The sequence below is a fragment of the Polyodon spathula genome, chromosome 6 (assembly GCF_017654505.1).
Source record: "Polyodon spathula isolate WHYD16114869_AA chromosome 6, ASM1765450v1, whole genome shotgun sequence".
NCBI classification, from domain to species: Eukaryota; Metazoa; Chordata; class Actinopteri; order Acipenseriformes; family Polyodontidae; genus Polyodon; species Polyodon spathula.
In genome coordinates this window covers 37553070-37576948 of record NC_054539.1, presented here as the reverse complement: position 1 = coordinate 37576948, position 23879 = coordinate 37553070, and the positions used below count along the sequence as shown (strand labels likewise).

The 23879-nt window shown below is 36.2% G+C and overlaps 1 long non-coding RNA gene across 1 annotated transcript in view; it reads left to right on the top strand.

Annotated features, from left to right (window-relative positions):
• Window positions 1–23879, top strand: part of LOC121317166 — a 67055-nt gene that overhangs the window by 30905 nt on the left and 12271 nt on the right. Inside the window, exon 3 of the long non-coding RNA XR_005950488.1 lies at window positions 1757–1851. This is a non-coding gene — a long non-coding RNA (uncharacterized LOC121317166). The remainder of the gene's footprint in view (window positions 1–1756; window positions 1852–23879) is intronic.

The window sequence follows — 23879 nt, the reverse complement described above, 5'->3', positions numbered from 1 at the left end:
TTGGTGATAATAAAATAGCAGCCGAGGGGAAATTTTCTTCATTAAAATGTTCTTTCACAACCCACACTAAGTTTCGATAGGAACATTTTTTAACCTTTTTTAGCAACAACTAATGCCTATGAAAAAATCGGGTTAGCACAAATACACCACCATTTTGCTTTCTTGTGGCTGATAAATAAATATAAATGTTGACAACAACATACAATTCTAAATAGTACATTTAAATCTTTATTTCTGTGTACATTTTGACATAATGTAATGTGTAACACTAGCTTGCACAAATTTCTGCAGTACTTACATTTTGCAATGCAAATGATATGCCATCTCTTCTTGGTTAAGGCACACACTTTGCTGTGTTACTGTAGAATTTCCATTAGTTGCAGTCTAGAATGGATTGGCTTTGTCACCTTTTTCCTTAACCGAGACAAAACCACATTTAGGTGGCAGTTCCCATAGACTCAGACACAGTTCAGAAAGGTGGAAAATATCAGTAACATGTGTGGGCACGAGTTTCAGGTTTACGTTGAATCTTGGGTATTTCTAAATTAACTTAAGGAATATTTAGAACCCTGTTTTATGTTGTTGTGTCTTGTCATATTTGTGTGTGTGTGTGATAAGATACAAAGTGTATATATCTAACCCAGTAAAATACCTGTTTCAGGGTTTGCATTTTTATACAGTCTGAGCTTGTCAGTACATTAAAAAAAAACTGCTTATTATTCACAGTGCTTTCATCAGTGACATTTTCACATCAGTTTTCTCAACGAAATTTTCAAAGGACATCTGCCAAAAAAAAGAAAACCTTTTAGTTGCAGTATTTCTGTTTTTCAAAACTTTTGGTATTGCAAGAGCTTGTATTTAGATATGCACAGCTCACTTCCTGTTTAATCTGTTTTGTTTGCCATCTAAGGTGCTATTTTTAAACATATTTTTTTTTGCTAATAGCTCATTTGAATTTCCGGGTACGATTTATTTTTTTTCATCATACTTTTAGATAAAGAGATGAACATGCACATAATGATTTTATTTATTCATGAAGCCTGACCTAGATTTTAAAAATAATGAAAATACTTTAACTGCTTGTTCCCTTTCATTTCTGGTTGAATTACTGGAAGCAGTATTTTTTATGGTTTAGCATAGTTTTTTAATGGTAAATATTTTAGAAGTTTGTCACCTTTTGAGACAATGGGGGAAATCGTTCTTTAAAACCAGTACAACAGACCTGTGATATTCATAACCTCTTCCTGTCGCAGGCAAAGCAGGAGTAGCCCTGTTTAGTGATGGGGTGTTGATAGGTTTGCATCCTTGCAGCTTACCACTATATGAGAATGTAAGCAAACATAACAGTCTTTAAGTGGTATCTTAACAATCTACCCTAACACCTCAGGAGGCCTGAAATCATCATAAATGAAATGAGTTAAGTGGCCTCAACTTAGTCCTATGTGGCCTAGTCCAAATCACTAAACATCACACAATTCAGGTAAGAAAGAGCCAGGGATAAGATGGACTGATGGGCAATACAGATAAGCTCACATTCCCACCGCTTATATGTATGAGGGTTTTAATATCCACCTGTTACCTTCTACCTAAATGTGGAGGAGAAAACCAAACATAAATGTGTTTCAGGACTTTGACCAACAAAATGGTGCAGTACTGTAGATATCATTTAATACCTACTGTCCAATTACTTATTTGCTCCTGTATATCTCTAAGCACAAGGTATGGCGTTGAGTCCATCTCTGTGTTTTTGTTTCAGAATTTCTGATACCTGAAACAGGAAGCAGCGGGGTACAATTGGATTGGAAATGGCATTGTGTGAATTCATGACTACTACTTCTTTATCAAACCCTGGTGAGTGATGCGTACAGTGTTAGAAACCTCTCATATGCAAATAGACCTTTTTTCGATGTGACTCAAGCTATACATTAGAATAGGATGAATAATATCAGTCTGAGGCATTAGTTAATGAAGAGGTTAAGCCCCTCTTCCGCTTTCTTAGCCACTCTATTTAGAAATAAGAATGCAAGACAAATTTGGGAACGAGACAAAGCTGATCGGCCCATCAAGGCTTGTCCCTTCATTGCGCAGCAATTGTTCTTACTTGGATCTACTTTAGCAGGACAGAATCACATTGTTTCTAGTGTTTTGGATGTTACTGCCTCACTTGGTAGACTAATATGTACTGTATAATAACACAGAGTACACATTCCGAAAATAAAAGGCACTGAAAAAAAAAAAGTATTCAGACTGTATAAACTTGTATGTTTTAATAAAGGATATCGTATAGGTTTCTGTCACAGCGAATTTGCCACAAGAGGGTTTTCTGGCTCTCTGACCTCGTGTGTAAGGAAACTAAATTATTTCTGTATTTCTCTATGTGAAAGAGCACACACAACAAGAATTTAAACAGAATATAACATTTACTTTAGTGATCCCAATAATCAAAAGTTACACTTTTACAGCTTAATCATTATCATTAGACACAATGATGAGGACACTAGTTATTACAGAAATTAAGCAATGCAAGACACGCTGGACACAACGCTGGTGTGTGTTCATGGAGGATCTTGCTGCTTCTTGAATGCACCTCCAAGTGCTGCTGCAAGAATATTAATGACATGCAAAATTGCTATGCATATTGGTTATGCATTAAACTCAAATATGCTGTGTAATTCATATTTTTTCAATCTGTAAGCACCCTTCACGCATCTTTTCTGGAGCGCAGGAAATTCCGCTATTCAGTAATGCATGGTTAGGCCATGTTTTACTGTAAAAAACAAAGAAAAAGACAAACACTAATAAACTGTTTTCAATATTTTAATGTGTAAGTCTGATAGCAAAATAGAGGGAGCACCGTATCATTAAATACAAGTAATTAAACAGTATAGTTAATGTTTAAATAATTTCTGTCTGATACAAACTATATTATATAGAATGGTGTATGGGTTGCTGCACCTTACAAGCTGATATCCACTCCACGACAAGTCAAAACAGCTTTACCACAAGTGAGCTTACTGTGCGCTCTGACCTAACTGGGGGAAAATCAGCCTGTATCACACACAGTACCTTATGCAGTAGCCCCCGCTAATACAGACACTGTTATGCAGTACATTTGGATATGTATGTCCCCCAATAATATCTAATTAAATGTGACACTAGGTCATTTTAATTGCTTTTGCAAGAAAGTTTGACTCATACCAAGAGAAAACAAAATTAGCAGGTAGGCTATGTGTTTTTCTTGCAGCCATGCACACACTGTAAAATATTCTATTAATTCTATCTTTAAAAATTATTTATTTCTGTAAAGTGTGTGCAGTATATGTAAGGTACTGTTTTAAATAAGAATAATTAAACAGTATAACCAGAATTAATGTGATCATTTCCATCTGATAAAATCTGTCTGATATAAGCCATATTGTACAAATGATCTGATACGAAGACATTCAGTTGACTGTATCACATCAGTATATAATAGTTATATACCCAAATGACATAAGCGTCTCATGAATGTCAACAGCCTCCTACTCAAGAGACATAAGAAGCAGGTGCCCTTTAACACTTTGAGTCTTTATCCACAGCCTAGCTTTGAGATTTCAGTGTACAAACTGGAAGAGACTAGATCTCATTTTACTGTAGCGGGCAGAGTCAACTCCTTAACTTGAACATTTGCTTGATCTGTGAGTATAATACTCTTACCAATACAGGTCTCTCCAGACTTTTACATGTACATCATTCAGAAAGAGGGAAGGTGCTCGTAAGCAATGGGCATGCAGTTTCAAGTATGTCACATTCTTTTTTTAAGAATGGACAGATAAGAAGGAGTCTTCACAATGCTTTTTATCTCAGATAAATCTTTTTGTATGAATTTGCCTTGCATCAGTTTGTGTTAATGTTTCATAAATATGGCCCTCATAGTCATATATTCAAAATAGTGACTGTGTTAGATAAGCAAACTGTAGAACTATTTCTTCATACTTGTTGCAAGGGCTGCCTCTTACTGTTGTGCATTGTGTGTTCTTTGTAGATGAGGCGTGCAAGTAATTTGAGTCATCAGGAAAATAAACAACATTTGAAACTCAATGTTATCTTTTTAATTTTAACCCGTTACATTAGAGTTCTCATGTGTGTTGTCTGCACTATGCCCTCATATATACACAGGGTGCACAAGTCGAACTGCAGCCAGCGCCCCTGTCAGTATGTGCCAGGCAGCATCAGCTTGTCAGTTATTACAATAATGTTAATTATATACTGTCGAATGTAGCCGTTTGACCAATTCTAAAAGATATATAATGTTTTTTATAGGGCGGTTGTACAATGTGAATGTTTTTGTTGTCACAGCTACAGTATTTCTTTCTTCAGAAAAGTTGGATTTCTTTAGCACAAAAATAGCATTGCAGCTTTGTTGCATTATGTACCTGTATTATATTGCATTGTGGCAAAGTGCCCGCCCCTGTGTGTATTTTCTGTTATATGTTATGTGTTAATGTTGGTCTATAGTCATTGGTACACAGGATATAAACAGGTCTGTGTAACACAAGTGTTTAAAATGTATATTTGTATTTTGTCACGAGGATTCCACAGCACTTCACGTGCAAGTAAAACGTAATAATATGTGAGCACGGGGAATTACACTTTATTAATTCACGTGCAGTTGTACTGCGACTCCAGTTGAATGATTGATTCACAATCCAGTCTCGGTCCAGCTGCATAAAAGCTGCATGTTTTCACCCACTCTGGGTTGTGTGTTCAGTGAGTGGAGAACGGGATCGGAGACGGAGGTAAAAATAATAAGAATAATAGTAATCATTAAAAAATAGAAGCTTACTGTGTTTGTTTAAGTGTTAGTCCGTTTTGTTTGTCTGTTTATTATGGCTACCAGTGCCGTGTCCTGTATTTGTGTTTGTTACAACCTTTTTATTTCCTGACTGTCTGTTTACTTATTAAATGCTGAGCGAGACCATTCACTCAGCTCCACCAAACTCCACCTCTCTTGTTGTTTAAATCCTGACACCACCCACTCTGGCACCTCCAAGCATCAGACCAGGGATACTGCAAGTGGAAAATTCATTTTCTTAGTCGCAGGGGTCAGTGTGGCCGGAGCCCGACCAGAGGGAGCTCCCGGCTATGAAAAAGGAGGGAGAGGTCAGGAGACCATCCTTCCCTGCAGCAATTTCGCTGCATGAGTTCTGGGGGCTGGAGTCCCTCCAGAGGGAGCTGCCGGTTATAAAGGGGGGAGAGGTCAGGAGACCACCTTCCCCTGCAGCAGTTTCGCTGCTGGAGATCTTGGGAGAGATCTGAAGACCACCAACCCCAGCAGCTTTTCCATCTGGGAGCTGTCAGCACGTCTGCTGAGAGCCGCACCATTGGCAACATTTCCGCTGCCAGTGGTACAGCAGGAGGAGAGATTTTCCCCTCTGTCAGCACGTCTGCTGACAGCATGGCCAGTAGCAGCCTGGCTACTGGCAACATTGCCGCCCATCAACCCCTTAAAGTCCCCGTTCTTGGCCCAGGATGTTGAGCGAGACTTTTGGGATTTTAAGGGGGGAGGTGGTCATTGAGGCCATATGTGCTTTGCACAAGGGGGGGGGGGGGGGGGGGTATATGTGGCAAAGTTCCCACCCCTGTGTGTATTTTCTGTTATATGTTGTGTGTTAATGTTGGTGTATAGTCATTGGTACATAGGATATAAACGGGTCGTGTAACACAAGTATTTATAATGTATATTTGTAATTTGTCACGAGGATTCCACAGCACTTCACGTGCAAGTAAAATGTAATAATATGTGAGCGCAGGGAATTGCACTTTATTAATTCACGTGCAGTTGTACCGCGACTTGAATGATTGATTCGCAATCGAGTCTCGGTACAGCTGCATAAAAGCTACATGTTTTCACCCACTCTGGGTTGTGTGTTCGGTGACTGGAGAACGGGATTGGAGATGGAGGTAAAAATAATAAGAATAATAGTAATTGTTAAAAAATAGAAGCTCACCATGTTTGTTTGTTAGTCCATTGTTTGTTTAAGCATTTGTCCGTTTTGTTTGTCTGTTTATTTTGGCAACCAGTGCCGAGTCCTGTGTTTATGTTTGTTACAACCTTTTTATTTCCTGACTGTCTGTTCACTTATTAAATGCTGAGCGAGACCATTCTCTCAACTCCATCAAACTCCACCTCTCTTGTTGTTTATTTCCTGTGTCTGGTCTGACGCCACCCACTCCGGCCGTCTTTGTGACATGCACTTGTGGACAAAATTTACTGAAAACATTGAACAATAAAGTAAACCAATATTCAAGGAGGGTCGCCAGTGGCTCACCAGGTAAAAGCACCGTCCAATGAATTGTAGGGTGAGTCCTGTGTTTGCCAAGTTGGCAATCGTGGCTGGAGCACTGCATTGGCCTTTTTTTAGAATTTAAGATAAGACAGTCAGTAGTCACCCAGAGATTAATATACCCCTTCTAGAATGTCACTAGCCAATTTTAGTTCTTCCTCAAACCACACAGTTGCTAAATGTAAAGTAATGCTACATGTAAAATAGGAATGATATGTTGTGTCAGACATTGCTTTATTGTCCGATATAGGCTTTGCCTGCTTTTCCTAAAACATTCTAATACTCTCAGTTCCTCCCTAAACTTCAGACACTGCTCAGTACAGTCATGAATATTCTGCAGTTGTATCCCTTTTAGCAACCATTTTAATTATTAAAAAAATTGAAAACACCCTTAATTCGACAGTTTATTTGGTGGCTAAATACAACGTTAGAATTAACACCCTTTTCACGCAGACAAGTTATGACGGCTCAGAACCGGCACTGATGTGGCGTTTTGGTCTGTGTGAATTGCCCATATCATCACAGAGCCATCATATTTTTGCTGTCTTAACTGCTTGTGTGAAATGCTATGCAGGCGCTGATCGGTATAGTGGCTGTGGATTGAAAGTCAACATCCCACTTAACTGTATACCGGATGCATTTGTTCAGCCAGGTACTCAAATGATTTTTTTCGTATGCGGAAATGTTTTTAGTTCCAAAATACGTCACCATGTTGGCGTTCCATTACCCAAGTGGAGCGCTCACACGAGCACCCTTTATATATAGCAAATACTAGCAGCCAATGTATTTTCATGCTCTGCTTTTACCTGAAAAGTTGGACTCTTTCTTTTAAATATATTGTATTGTTGCCTCTGCAATAAAATACGCAACCTGCATTGTGCCTGAAGCTCCTGCAATTTGACACTTAACAGGTTGTTAGATTGTATAACTGAAAATCAAAAACAAACAAAGTGGAGCCAAATTCACTACTTTTGTTTTGTTTTGCATTTTGTTTGGATTCCGTTGCCATGAAAAAGATCTGTTGACTGATCTTTACTCACATGACGGTATTATACTGGCATAGATTGCAGTTTTGTGCTGAGTGAATGGGTATCTAAAAGCAGACGGCCCAGTAGCAGTATTTGTGTGTGAAAGGGGTATGATACAAATGAGTATTGCAACTCCTGAGCAAAGTGCCAGAAAAGTTGACAAATGTTTGGGCTGAAGTATTTGTCAGTGTACAGGATAATTTACTACATGCTGGCAGGCAATCTGCTTAAAGCTCTTGTTTGTATCTGCATTCCTTGTGGAATCCATGGGTCATTATTGTCACACATTACTCCACACACCCAGTTGATAGAAAGAATTGGTCTCAGAAAAAAAAGGCTTACTTGTGAACTCTTATATTAACATAAAAGTTCTGTAACATATGTTTTTTTTTGTTGTTGTTGTTTTTTTTTTTCCTTTTAGAAACAATTGCAGATTTTATACTGGAGCAAGTGTTTTTTTAATTCATGCCTGAGGACTATTTTTATATCCCTAGTTTATAATGTAATATATTGATTGTTATCAATGTGATTGTCAGATAGTTTCAATTAAGAGGTTGTTATGAAAGAGAAAAAAATTAAAAGCATAGTTTTGTGTCAGTTGGTTCAAATGATTCAAATAGTATGCTACTTTGTACTGTATGTCTTTCTTATTTTAAATTTAACTGAGCTTCCTTCGTTAATTATGTGTTAGTTACGGGCTGTGGGCACTTTTTTAGGAACAATTTGGAATAAAGTAGATACATCAGGAAGCAAGGTGAAAAGGTGCTGAACTGTGTACATGTGATTTAACCTTTTATGTTCCTTTGTCGGACCAGATCTGACATTACAATTTTCCCTTTCCAGTCCAATGTCAGACCCTGTCTGACATCATCAAAAAGATGTCAAGCATAGGTCTCTAGTCAGTTTTTTTCTCCAGAAAAAGCAGAGAAAAAAACCTTTCAATGGCCTTTCAATGAGTGAGACCGATAGGAGCCAAGAGAAGCCGAAAAAAAGGGGGGGAAGGGGGGGGGGGGGGGGATCTGAGCAATACTCATATCCCCTACACCACAGAGATAACACAGACACAAACAAAGAAGATAGCTGCTTCTGCCTGCAGCGCACAAAGAATATCACAGATATTGGCAGAGCTTTTTGAGGTGTTATAGTAATAAATTAATGACTTGGCTCGCATTATCGAGGAGTTTGTTGATAAAACGAGTGATCAGGAGACTGCACGACTATGAAGAAGTATGTGAAAAATACAGCAAACAAGGGGTGAGGCTTGGCTGGAGATGCAGTACTGAGTGTCCTTTTGCCATGCAGTGCCTTCTAACCTATTTTACTATGAAAAAAAAAAATTTAAACAGCACGTGAAAAATAAACAGTGTGTGTGAAAATAAATTTGACCTGACACAACTGACAAGCGCTGAGTAAATGGACCGCTAAGGGTTAAGGCTTAAAGCTGTTTTCTGCTACTTTAATTAGTTGACTGTAAAACAGGTAAATCAAAGACTGCTTTGAGCTTGGAAGGGGAATTAGAGTAGATGTCATATTTGGCTACATCACGTGCCTCTTATAGTTGTCAAGGTTAAGTGCTTAATTACCAGGGCCTATATATTTATATTAACTATTGTTATTGCAATTACTGTAAAAAAAAAAACTTTGTGTAAGTCTATTTTCTAGGTGTTTTTAGGGGGTCCTAAAAGGGGGGAGCAACTTATACACCAGTGTGACTTGTAGACTAGTTTTTACGGTACTTCAGAACGTTCAACAGATATGTATCCACAAAATGATAATATAGAATCTAAGCAAAGATTTTTCAATATTTCGTAACATGTTACATTGTGCATCGAACTACTCTGTAATTAAGCTTTAGTTGTGCATGTAATTACATTTTTAATTGTGTAAGCATTATGTTGCAATTCAGCTACGGTATGTGTCATTATAGTGTAATAACAATGTAATCTGAGATAGTAATTATCCTTTGTTTAATAATTAAAAACTGGCTCATCTGGGCCTATATTTATCATTAATGCGTGAATAAATTGTTTGGTTTGTTCGTGTGCATAAAATTTTGAATTGTTTTATGCATAATTAATCAATCTTGCGTAAGGCACTCGTACATATGTTTCAAAATAATAGTGGTTAATAAATCTCAATGTCATTAAAGTTGTTTCCATGCGGTAATTTGCATTTAAAACGCCTCTATATAGCCACATATGGTAAATATAGCCGTCTGTCACTGCTCTGTTTTCTAGACGAGTGCCCACACTGCTGCTTTGAAGAATAAATTAAATGTGGTTTCCGCCAGGCCATTTAGCCACATTAAGACAGAGACGGGCCTCAGATATAACCTGCACATTAATTGAATGGAATATTTTTTTCTGTTCACTAAATTCAATTCATTTTCTCTTGGTGCTTTAATTGGTACATGAGTACAGTCTATAGCACTGATCATATTAGGGAACTTAGCAATTGAATGGAAATCTCTTTTTACTCCAATCTGTTGTTCTTGCCTGTACAGAAATTGAATGTACCGAGGACATAGTGAAATGATTGCGTCCAAAACCCCAGGCATCAATGTGCTAAACAAGACGCATCTCCAATTTGCCCTTGAAATCTACCAGTGGCCAAAAAGCCAATAGTAGTAGACATAACTTGAACATGTGCAGGGATAGGATGTGTGTGTTTGGTTGGTCTGTGCAACCTAGGACCCAACATCTCACACAATACCATTAGGTCTGCCTTTGTAAAGCAGTATCTTGCAAAAAGTGCTTCTGTATTTGCTGCGAAAAAGTCACACTCTCTCACTGAAAAGGTCTTGCAGAAGGGCAAGGTCAGCCATTTTCAAATTATGTTTTGACATATTACTGTGTGTTTTAATAGCTTACACACTTGCTACACTTTGTCATATTACACTGTAATTACCAGTGCTCAACTGAAACAAGGGAGTCACAAAAACATTACCTTCTGCTTATTAACTAATAATCATGATGGGGGTTACGAACATTTAGATCCTACTGCTGCCTAAATATTAATAACAATAATAATTTATTATATTAATAATTAGTATATTTGGTATATAACGGCAGTCATTTAGGAAATAGTTAAGTGGCAAACACTGCAATTTCAGAAATACTTGCATTAATAATATAAACTAATCAGAACGTTTATTATTTTAGATAGTGTATTGATTGCGGATCTTTAGCTGTTTTAGTTGGAGTTTGGTCTTATCTTACAGTACCATCATTCTATCACAACGATTGTAAACATGGTCCAGAGTGTGCGTGAGTCCATGCGAAGTTCTGTGTTGATAAATCACATACTTTCTGTTTGAATGTGCATACGCACAGTTTAGAATTATAAATATGTCGCGTCAGAGTGGGGGTCATCATATCATTCTGTGCATGAAAGTAACTGAATTGGAATATACAGAGGGGATCTTAAACCATTCTCTATGTCTTCTTGGTCTGGTCCCAAACTCCCCCACTGACAAAGAATGTTTTTAGAAAGTTGTAAACTAACTGCTGGACAAGTGTTTTATCTCTACTTATCACTGAATGAGTCATTTCGGTGCCAGTAGTATTTTGGTGAAGGCAACTTCCAGACAATTCTGGGTGCCTTGACACTAAGACGAGAAACAGTTCTTGTCGTAAATCCAGCTGACGGGGCGAAATAGCGGACCAATGGAGAACAAGGGGCCGCGTCGGTACGAGAACAATCAATGAAAGACACTTCACGTGGACTCAGTCACGGCCCAAAATAACCAAACTAACCAATCACAGGGTTGAAGAGAGAATCACAAAATCCGCTGACTTTCGAAGTGTGAGTGAGCTGAAGAAAGTTGCAGAGTCATGGGAGCACACATGCTCAAATTCACAGAAGGCAAGGAAGAACCAATGTTCTGAATAATGGCTAAAATCAACTTCTGCAGTCTGTCCTATGAGAGACTGGATCAGTAAATGGGATACTGCATTAATTGGAAAGCGGGTCTTTGTTTCCACGTATCTGCACGAAACAAACTGAAGTGAAGCCATCAGTTATGTTTTTGGAAGATTCCAAGAGAATCACCACAAGAACACCTATACAAACTATAGAACTTTTCAATTTCAACGCATTAGCTGAACTGAGTTACGTCTGATCAACGGAACTATTCCCAGTGGGAAAACTGCCAACAACAACTGATTCTGCAAGCCTTGGAGATCAACAAGCTAATCTCCATTTGAAAAGAACTATTTGTATTGTGAGCCTATGCAATAATGCGTACAGCAAAGTGCTGTCTGCATTGGAACTGTGGATCAGAGAGCTGCAGTATTCATCAGCACAGATTGACTTCTGTATATGGAAATCGATAAGTATTCAACATGTCTGATATTAAATACTTTATGAATCGAGAAAGAAATTGAAGCAAATGCTATGAAGTTAAGTGGAAATTGTTCTAGGAAAAAATATAACTTCCTGTTTTAGAATGTGTAAGAAATGTATTATGTTTGTTAGAAATGTGCAACTCAAAAGGAGTTGCCTCGTAAATACAGAGAATTTCATCATTGCCCCATTTCTGAGTTTTGAATATATTTGAATATATAATCAACTGAGGTTGATAACATATTATTAGTTTGGTACATCACATCTAAACTAAGTTAAGACGGTAAAACTAATTTGGTAAATTAGGTACTGGAATGTTGGATTCCGTTCTGAATGGGAGGTTGAATTAATTCTTGTGCATATTGACATGATCGATTACAACGAGAAACAAGTATTGAAAATACTAATGAGAAGTAGACACTTTGTGTGATAAGCCATATTCAATATTAGTATATTAACCATGTATGCTAATTTTGTTATGGTCGTTGTAATCATTTGACTATGGAATTAATGAACTGCATTTTACTATTCACGCATATCTCTAACCAATAGCCTTTCCTTTCTGTAATATTAGATTAGTTGTGCACTTTTTTCCTTAAATAAATGATTGTTTTATATTTCTGATTCGTTGTGTGGTGTCAAATCTTAAGGGAATCTGAGTTCTACATGATATCAAACTATTATGGTATGTCTCCGTTACTAACATTTGGATGATCTTAACAGTGCGTCCGTCCGTCTAGAGACTAATTTATATATAAATAAATTGTATACCAAAGTCACTACAAATGTATGCCCTAGTCTTGGTCAAATTGTCAGGGACTACTGCCGACCCTACTGGCCAGGTACCTGGTTAGCTGTGGACAGCTTCAAAGCTGGCATTTGCGCTTGAAGGTCTGGTAGACTTCTGACATCTGCTGCCAAACTCTGGTGTGTAAGGAGTCGACTGGCTTGGCAGTGGGATCGGAGAACACCCACTGACCTTCAATTTTCATGATGTCTTTTGAGTAATTGTTTTTGGAGTGAGGTTACAATCAAACATTTCAGAGGAAAAATAGAGGATTCCATTGAAATTCATAGGTTTTTGCAGCCATTATAAATGTTTTAAAGTTTCTAAAATCCATTACTTAGTTGGTGTGTTCCAGAATGTATTTTAATGTCAGCCTATTTATTTAATTTGATCTTAAGATGCATTACATTGTGAAACAGTTTGCTCTAATTGTATCCAGTGTTGACAGATTTATTGGCAAGCAGTGAATATGTTGATAAAGGTGGGTGATGCATGGTTTCATTAATAATACCACAATTACATCAGTGCCTTCCTTACTGTGGTCTGTGTGACACAAGTAAGCCTTTAATCTTCCTTCCATGACTCCCTTTTGTGACTGTCTGTATTTATAGTTCTTTTTCTAAAAGTGTAGGCCGCATGCAGCCTCTTCCATACTCTTAACTGTTTAGTAAAAAATAAATAAATAAGGGAATCTAACATCCCTTGTGAATACGGGCAACTGTAATGATGACTTAAGTCTCTTGAGCTTTTAAAAAAAGCGAAAGTAGAATAGTTGCAGGATGAAAGGTTAACATTCTGTAACTACTCAGGGATGGACATAAAACTCCCATTGCATTAAACCTATATACAGTAGTTAAAAAAGAAAAGATGTCATTAATTGCCTTTGTCACGTTTTGAATGTACAGTATAATTATCACTTTTTGATGTCACTACTATATATTATATATATATATATATATATATATATATATATATATATATATATAAAACACGGCTTGGAAAAATAACAACCTCTGATTGTGCTAATGATTTCTGAGCGAAGACAGCAGTCCATCTGAAAAAAATACAAAAAATAAGTGCACCAGCAACTGTCAAGAGTAGACATGTAACAGTAGATGAAGAACAGCTAAATAAAATAGAAGAAAACAAAGACTGAAAAAACACAAAAAAAAACTATAGCATGTGCTGTTAATATACTTAGATTGGTTTAAAGAAAAAAATATGAACAGTCATTTTAAGAAAACAAGTCAAAAAAATATCAATAGAAGGGAATGTTATGCCAGTGAAAGAAGAACTAGGGACCAGTATTCATTCTCCAGTTTTGTAACTCTGAGCTGGACTAATAGATATTTTAACAGTAGAAGCTCTGCTGACTGCGAGTTTAAAACCAACAAGAACGTATTCCTGTCAGTCGTGAAAACTTTTAGAAAAGCAGGTAAAGACAAGGCCAGACACCACCCCCGAATTACCAGCTTGGATTTAAAGTGTCTGTGGCAAACTGAGGCACTGTCCCCTGACACCGCTGTTGGATTAGTGCATAAGGTCTGGTTTGCTCTTCAACTTAACCCTTTTTGGTTCTATTTCTGACCCAGTCCGGCATTACAATTTTCCGTTTGCAGTCCGATGTTCATCATCAAACAGATGTCAAGTGCAGGTCTCTGGTCTTTCTACGGGAAAAGAAGAGAAAACTTATCAATGGCCAAGTGAGACTGATTGGAGCTGAAAAAAAAAGGGCCGGATCTGAGCAATACACATAGTGTGCGCATCATGCAGAGGGTTATGCGCTTCGCAAATGGCCGTTGTGCCGAAATTGTGCCAAGTTGCCATATTCGAAACTTCCTTTTGCATATTGTCGGCACAATATGGGGGGAGTGGCCGACAGTATGCGTGATCCTGGTATATTCGAAGGTATGCTCCAAGCACAAAACCAGGTTTGTGACGCGCAGAATAAGGATTGGAAAAGGACTGCGTTAAGTCTGTGCATATTACCATTCCAATAATGGGAAACGTGGGTAGCATGCAGCCTGTTCGTCGACATGTGGATGTGAATGATGCAAGACATACCCAGCAACAGCAACCCCGACATAGGCGAAGATATGCTGAAAGGGTGCACCGGCCTCGGCACACATATGAGGAGCTCAGCATTGAGCAAATCATGTCCAGATATCATCTCGACTCATCTATGCCAAGTGCTGCTTGATAACCTGGCCAGAACAAACCTGCGCAATCATGCTTTGTCTGAGAAATTGGTAGTGTCTGTCTGTATGTGTATCCTGACTACCAGGACCTTCCAGAAGGTAGCAAGTGATACAGTGGGGATCACCCTGTCCTGCCACCTCGACAGGTTCATAACTGCATTGCTGCAACGTGCTGACGAACATATTAAATTCCCCACTACCACAGCAAACAGGGAGATGATAATGCAGGGTTTTTTATGAGGTCGCACACCTGCCGCGTATGGTAGGGGCAATTGACTGCACCCATATTGCTATCGGGGTACCTGTTCCAGTTGTCCTGTTCTATCAGGATTCTATTCTGAATAGTGGGAAATTTGAATAGCTATTCCATGCCATGGAAACAGGGTATTCGGAATAAATCCGGCCATATTTTGGATACCAGTATTCCGAATACGTGATACCGAATACCCACTTAGTATTAGGATATTATCGGAATACTCGCCCTTCTAGACACCTTATTAAGAATATAAGAACATGAGAAAGTTTACAAACGAGAGGAGGCCATTCGGACCATCTTGCTCGTTTGGTTGTTAGTAGCTTATTGATCCCAGAATCTCATCAAGCAGCTTCTTGAAGGATCCCAGGGTGTCAGCTTCAACAACATTACTGGGGAGTTGATTCCAGACCCTCACAATTCTCTGTGTAAAAAAGTGCCTCCTATTTTCTGTTCTGAAGGCCCCTTTGTCTAATCTCCATTTGTGACCCCTGGTCCTTGTTTCTTTTTTCAGGTCGAAAAAGTCCCTTGGGTCGACGTTGTCAATACCTTTTAGAATTTTGAATGCTTGAATTAGGTCGCCACGTAGTCTTCTTTGTTCAAGACTGAACAGATTCAGTTCTTTTAGCCTGTCTGCATATGACATGCCTTTTAAGCCTGGATTAATTCTGGTCGTTCTTCTTTGCACTCTTTCTAGAGAAAACCAGTTTTTTTCTAGATACACAAGTCGACGTGTTATAATCTATAATATATAAGACGACGGCCTGTGTGCCCAACAAAGCCTTTGCAAAAACTGTGCACAAATATTAGTACTTAAATGACTCCAAACTGGTTGCTGACTATGCAATATCTTCCTATTTATTAGTAGATCAACAGTCAATACCAGTATATATATATATATATATATATATATATATATATATATATATATATATATATATATATATATATTATATATATATATGTATTTATTATCCTTGTATTCACATTGAGATTAAAACCTCTTTTACGAGTGAGACCTAGCCAAGCAGGTAGCAGCAAGTCAATCGGACAAGAACAAGTACACAATAAAATACAATTAAGACACAGGCAAATCACATTTAAAACAAAAATCAAAATACACAAAAGTAGTCAACTATTTAAAACAATTACAACTCTCAGTCACGAAATCATGCAGTTTACTCTTAAATTGCAATAAAGATATCTGGGTCTGCAGCTTTAGTTTGGACTGGAACTCATTCCAGGACCATGGGGCATAATAAGCAAATGATCCTTTACCAACCTCAGTATGCAGATTTGGGATTTTAAAATGCAAAAAAGAATGAGATCTGAGGCTATGGTTACTATGGGAAGCTACAAGGTATTCATTTAAATAATTTGAAAACTCAGCGCCTAGCTATGGAGCCAGTTGTGTATTTGAATGGTCCGTATGTATGTGTGCAATATATATTGTGTGGTCTCGTCTGCTGTCATATCGGTACATACTGTGGCGACACCAATGATAGCAGCTTGTCAGGATAATGTCATTACTAATGGTGACTGTCCATCATTCTGCATTCTCGCTTTGCAGTTGCTATAATGGTAGTGAATGCTTAGACGGTTTTGCGAGGCACAAACAGATTTGCAAATTGCTCCAAAAACTGCTATATTCCAATGTCTCGCTACTGCTTTGTGCCCTTTTGGAATATCTCTAATTTTGTGCCAAAGCACTATTTTTTTGCGAGGCACAAATTTAGCGAGGGGATTACGTGAAGATCGAAGATTGGGCCCATTCCCTGCACCACAGACCTAACACGGACATAAAAAAAACAAGATAGCTGCATCTGTATCAAGCGGTCAAAGAATATCAGACATTTGCAGAGCTTTTTGAGATGTTATAACAATATGCTGCACTCAGTATGTATTCAATGAATGTGTATTCATTTTATTGAAACAAATTTTCACTAACAGAGAGCACAAAAAATCGTACCTGCACAATTCAGTGGCACAGTCACATTTGATTACAAACAGTGCAGTGTTTCCTGCATCATTACACTATCCACACTGCATACGTGCCTAGTCACACAAGATGTGATCAAATTCAATAACAGCTTTTATTGGCTGTGCACTTCATTGCACTTGATCGAGTACCGTATTACATGTAGTCAGTTTGCCCCGAAATTATTCTTATAAGCGGATTGCTTGATTCTTACAACCAGAGTATTTTACATTGGTTAGTTTAGGAATGATTTGGTCCTAGTGAATTTGATCACTATATGCTGTTGATTCTTATGTCAGTGATTCTTATAAACATAGTGCACTGTGTGTCTGTGTGTCTGTGTGTGTATATATATATATATACACACACACACACACACACACAAGTCTCCAGCTAAGAGAAAACCCCTCAATACGCAAACAAAGTGTTCTTTAAGACAGAGCTGACCACCAGACAGAACATGAATCAATAAGTAAATGCATATTTATTACTTGTCATGATGCACATGCATCAATATATGAAATGAATAAGAGACTAGGCAAGTGTAAGTGTAAACTATAATAAATTAACAGACAAACTAACATTAATAAACTAACTTAAGCTAAATTAACACAGCACCCCTACACACATTTGAAAATGCAGCAGCTGCTCTAGATTAATTATGAATACCTGTACAGGAGCAATGTTCAAGACATGCACAACATGATTTAACAGAATGGTGATGCAACTCACCAGAATGGAAAACACCAAATTGCTGGCGACTTGTGTCTCATTCAAGTTTTTTTCAGGAACTTGAACAATTGCCAACTTCTTGTAGCAAGAAAAGCAGCGGTGCATTTCTCAGTTTGTTTACCTGCCATTTTTAAGTGAGGAGGTGCACGCTTGGAAATCAGTCAATCACTGTGCCTCAAAACACTCTTGCGGTAACAAATCACATTTGAAAAGATTGAAAAACCATTTTAATTTAAGTTTGATGATGATGAGTTATCAGGTTACAAAACAGTACTGTATCTGTTGTGAACGAATCGCTAGCAGGGCCAAAGAGGTGTTCTTTTAAGCAAAGTATTTGCTCCTTTTATTATTTAGTTTGTAAAGTCTGCCAATTTTTCTTGTTAGTTTGCAGTTATTGGATATGATGACAAAGTTGTTTTCTTTTATGTTCTCTTCACAATGAACAGTTAATTTCCTAGAAGTGCTTACTGTAGCTACAGATTTATAATTAAAAAAAAATAAATAAATAAAAAAAAAAATTTAAATTCAGTCAGGTGTTAGTCAATTTTAAAAATAGATAAATAACCTATTTACTTGTTTTTTCTGACTACTAGTTCGTATGCTGATGACAAATAGCTTGACCTGCATGTTTTATTTAAATTTAATTATTTGATCATTAATTTATTTATGTAAAATTTTATAATAAATAAAATAACATTTTTAAATATTATTTTATATTATTATTATTATATTAGCGTAGTCATTATTTTTGTGTAAAATTAATCTACCTACATCATTAGATGGATGTTAAAATTATCACGTTAATATGCAATTCAAACCGAGATTACTAAGATTAATCACATTTTTTTTAAATCGCTCACAGTCCTTATATATATATATATATATATATATATATATATATATATATATATATATATATATATATATATATATATAATTAAGAAACTGTCTCAATTAAATGTTGGTCACAAGCATTCATTTTGTGCAGTTGAACAAACCTTATTTTTCTTGCTGATTTGCTGTGATCAAACATTTTTCTGAATAAACAAAACAAACAAAAACCACAAAGTGTTTCGGCACTATGTGTCTTTGTCAGGTAGTTAATTATTATGACTATTCAAGGGAACCACCCTAGTTTATATACAGAGATGATGCAATCATTCAAGTAACTGCACTAATCTAGATCCAGATAACTGCACTAATTAGCACAAGACATGACATCACCATTACGATTAACGCTTTAAATGATCACAATTAAATTAGAAACCCAATGTTTAAGATCTAGCTAAGGGTTAGTTCTCTGTCAGTCTACTTGAGCAATCAATCTTTATTTTATATAGCGCCTTTCATAGTGGACCACTGTCACAAAGTGCTTTAATATCAATGACATGCATCTAAAAACAGATCATAATTCATTTTCAATTGTCACATTAACTTCTCATTTTAATTAATCTTACAGAACAATTCAATCCACAGTGGAAGCAATCAAAATATATTAATTGGTAATCACAGTTGTTATAATTAATAGTTACACTGTGTCAATTAAAAATAAGAACTCAAATCCAAACATTCATTGAGACCATCTGGTTTAGTTCTGAGCGTGACTATCCAATAAGCTTCTCTTCTTAATAGTAATTTTACAATATTAGCCCCTCTAACTGGCAGTGCCATTTTTCAAGTGCTATAAATTTTAGAAGCTGACCCATGTTTCATTGCCTGATAGTGTCTAGCTATTGCGCAATCTTCATTATTATTACGGATAGCAGCTTTATATTCTACTATTCTAATCTTAAGATTTCTTTTGGTTTGTCCAACATATCCTAAACCACATGGGAATTTCAACATATAAATGACATGCATTGTATTACAGTTAATAAACCCCATGATGTGTTTTTGATCTGTATGTGGATGATTAAAATATTTAGTGTTGTACGTGTTAGAGCAATGGATACATTTACCACAACAATAGTTGCCATGAATGGCTGTATAGAAGGTGATTTATACATTGACAATACAACTGAGTCTTTGATATTTTTACCGCATCTAAAACAAAGTAGTTACAAATGTACCAAGCTGAGGATTGCATTCTAAAATGTTCCAATGTTTTAAAATAATTGTTTTACTGTTATTGGCAGTATTGTTAAATTCCGTAATAAAAGTCATTATATCATCGTTTCCTATATATATATATATATATATATATATATATATATATATATATATATATATATATATATATCCGAGACAAACCAAAAGATGTGGTGATCAGAGAGACTGTCAGTTTGGGGATTATTGCTGAGAGATCCCATGCTGGCAAAAGAGAAAACTTGAAATCTTGTATTTTTTAAAGCATTTTAATGGTATAAATTAAAAGTTGAAATTGCTCTTTCTTAGACAGACACACAGAATGTTATATTCTGGTATAAAATTATATTCTGTTTCATGTTCTGACACCAAGAGAGTTCAATACGCCCTGTTTTATGTGTACTAAAGTATCCATTTCTCTGTCAGCTTAATAATGTACAATAATGTAAGCTGTATGCAGCACATTTCTGATAATTGCATACTGTTATGAAAGTGATCAATGCAACTAACAGGAACCCACTGTCTTTTTCAGTGTTTTCAAGCATTATGTTTAAGACAGGGGTCATCACGCAATTGTGTTTTGTGCCACATTGTGATACCACCCAGGTGTAGGGAACACATATAGACTTGGCTGAACCACCATTAAAATAGGGGACAAAAATAATAACCTGTATGAGGACTTGCACCTTTAAATAGCCTTCCACAGTACAAGCTAACTTTATAAGGAACATTCACTATAATATCACCTTTTACATTCTGAGGGAAACAGGTAAAATGTATAACAAATTACATGTAATTGTTACTGCAAGTGTGGTTTATAAGAAATGGGAAGTACTGTAAACCTGCTGAAAACCACTTTTAAAAATAAGGAGTTAACTTATTTGGGAGCTAAACATTTTTCTTCTGAAACAGTAATAATGTGTAAGAAAAAACATTGAATGGCTCCCGAAGAACAGTTTTATATATATATATATATATATATATATATATATATATATATATATATATATATATATATATATATATTATATATATATATATATATATATATATATGTGTATAATTTGTAGCTTATTGTGTAATGCAGGAGTAGAGTCCAACATTGTTCACGAGTAGCACAGCTGTGCCTTACAAAAACAAATTGCCTTGTTCTCCAGAACCCCCTTGTTTAAGTAGTTCTAAGCTTGTATACTATTGTACAACAAGGGTTTTGGATGTTCTCCAGCTGATTAGAACAATGCTACTGCTGATGTAATACATTTATTATAAATAATTAGTCAGGTCATTTTTTACATTTTCGGGGGTTGTCATGTGGATGTTTACTGAGTGTTTTTTAGTCAATAATGTGTCTTTATGCTCAGAATTAGTCGTAAAAGCTTTTGCAAACATAATTCGTTTTTTGGCTTGTGTAATTATTTAGATTTATAGTTCACAGACTACTAGCACTATTAATGTTACAAATAAGTTAAGCTTTAAAACTTAGTGACAGATTTAATGTATTACACTAATGCAATTTGCAGCCCAAAAGTCTCTAGGGTTTCTGAGTCTCAAGTTTACTGACCTTTAAAAAAAGAAAAGAAAAAAAAAAGAACTCTGAGATAAAGACACCACCAGCAGTTGTCCGGGTTTAACTTGGAAATTGAAAGTGCTTGCTGCACTAAAATGTTTCACAAAGACATAAACTTTATTCTTTTTTTATGGCTCTCCTTTTCATTTTCTGTAAATAGTTAATAAATACACTGGCATCTTAGCTGGCTTCTTTTAGTCAGACAAAATGTTCATATTAATCAAGAAGCATCGTCAACAATGTTGATAAAAAAAATGCTTTCTTGAGTTTATAAGAACCTAATGCTGAAAAAGTGAAGTAAATAAAATGCTACATAATCATTTTCTTCCTGTAAATCCAATATTAAGCTAGCCAAGTCAGTAATGATATGGATGTACTGCACATATGTGAATTAAAAGTTTAAAAATTACATTGTGAACTGAACAATATAAAGGCCATGAAACTGAAAGTTATGAAACCCAACATAATTACTATTTACTTTATATCAATTTAATGTGGACTTAAAACTGCATTTTAGCAATGAACAAATAAACAATGTTTTTTTGTTTGTTTGTTTTTATGTTAACTTTGTTAGTGATGACAGATAGATACAGAATATTGGATGATCATTCATTAGACAAGTCATGATGCCACAGTAATTGCAGATGTATACTTGTATGAGGTCATCCAGGAATTATCTAGCAATACAACTGTAAACCTTTTAATAAACTGTTTCATTTGTTTAATTATTTCACTTGGGGATCTTTAACTTTATTTAAATTAAGTGGCATTGTACACTATTTAAGTTTTAACACTGTAATCTAATGATTTCCAACTGCCTTTTCAAATGCAAGAGCATTTGGTGCCAGTAGCTTCTCTGAACAAAATGCAGAGCAAAATGTTATTCAGCATAATATCCTTAAACACTTGTTGTATAATAGATGTACATACAGTCATATACAATTGTATGTGAAGTTGGAAAATTGGTTTATTTTATTGCATTTTTGGCGCAAATGCAACAACAAATAACAAATACAAAATATTTCTAATAATTTCAAAATAAACAAAGCAAAGCATTTCCATGGTCTTCACACATACTGCTATTCAGCCAAGCATGCTTTTTGAGTGAATGTATTGGGATTTACAGTATTATTTGTGTGGATTCAGTCATGATTCATGGCGCAGATCTGGTTGATGCATGGACACACCAAGTGTGATATAACAAGAAAAATGGCTTTCATAAACCCCTTTTATAGAAACATTTATCTGGCGCAAACCAGAAGGTTGAGTCTTGGCTTTTTAAGTTATTCATGCCTTACAGAATGCCGCTACTGAGCCGTCTCAGAGACATTAAAAAAAATCCATAAAATACCCATTCACATGGCACGAAATTGCGCAGTCTATGTCAGTATAACACTTTCACACAACCAAAGGGATCATGTAAGTACAACTTTCAAACCTGTCAGACAACAGATACTTGTCATGGCAACGGCAATCGCCCATAAATTACAGCATCACACTCCATACCTTCTATTTGTGAATTCACTCATTCCATTTTATCTCGTTCTTGGTCAGCCATTTGAGAAAAATGAAAGCTACACCCAATGACAAAATACCCAACACGTCCAGTATACATGCAGTCACGTGGGATGTTGACTTTCAATCCACGCCCACTATTGTGCTTCAGTGCCGGCATAGCATTTCACACAGGAGTTAAGACGGTTGAGTGCCATCTCTGAACCATCATGCAAGGGGGTCAAAGACATCATAAAATATGACGACTCTGTGACGGTACAGGCAATTCAGACCAAAATGCCAGTTTAGTGCCGGTTCTGAGCTATCATAAATCGTCTGTGTGAAAGGGGTAATGGAGTAATATGATTTTCTTTACTAATGCAGAGAAACTGATCTGAATAAATCTGAATATTTGAACAACCACGAATGCACATTAATTTGAAAGCAAAAATCCATGTCAGTGTCCATTGTAAATAAATATTATAAATATATTATAAATATTATAAATAATTATCACATGGGTTTTGCCTTGCACCAGTTTACCACCTTGTTAGAATTTGCTCTACAGTTTCTCAAGGCATGTGATGTGTGGGACAGTAGGGAATGACATAAAAAGCAGGATCAACAAAGTAAAGTAGTGCTTCACTTTTCAGCAGAGTCAGAATCAAGGGATACAGTACATTACTCAAATGCTTCACGCTTTCCAAACACAGGCCCAATTTGCAAGGTAAATGTTGCGTATAGTGTCAACGTTTTGTTTTATTGTGATCCTATTTTCTGTTATGAGGACTGTGGCAGGTAGAAGGGAGCCCTGCATATAAAAAGGCGTGTAGAATGTATTGTTTATGTTTATCATGGGTGAAATGTATAGGTGGATTATTATTTAAAATAGATGTATTTTGTATTTAGGGCAAAACACGCTGTTTTATTATTGTTTGATTTCAATGTATTTTGTATTTATTTAAAATACAAAGCCGTGTTTGTAATTGTTTGGCAGCATGGATGGGGAAGCCCCATCCCACAAAACCCTGTGTAGAAGGTGACCATCTCCCGAGTTATTAAATTAATTGATTAATTTGTTGCCTCG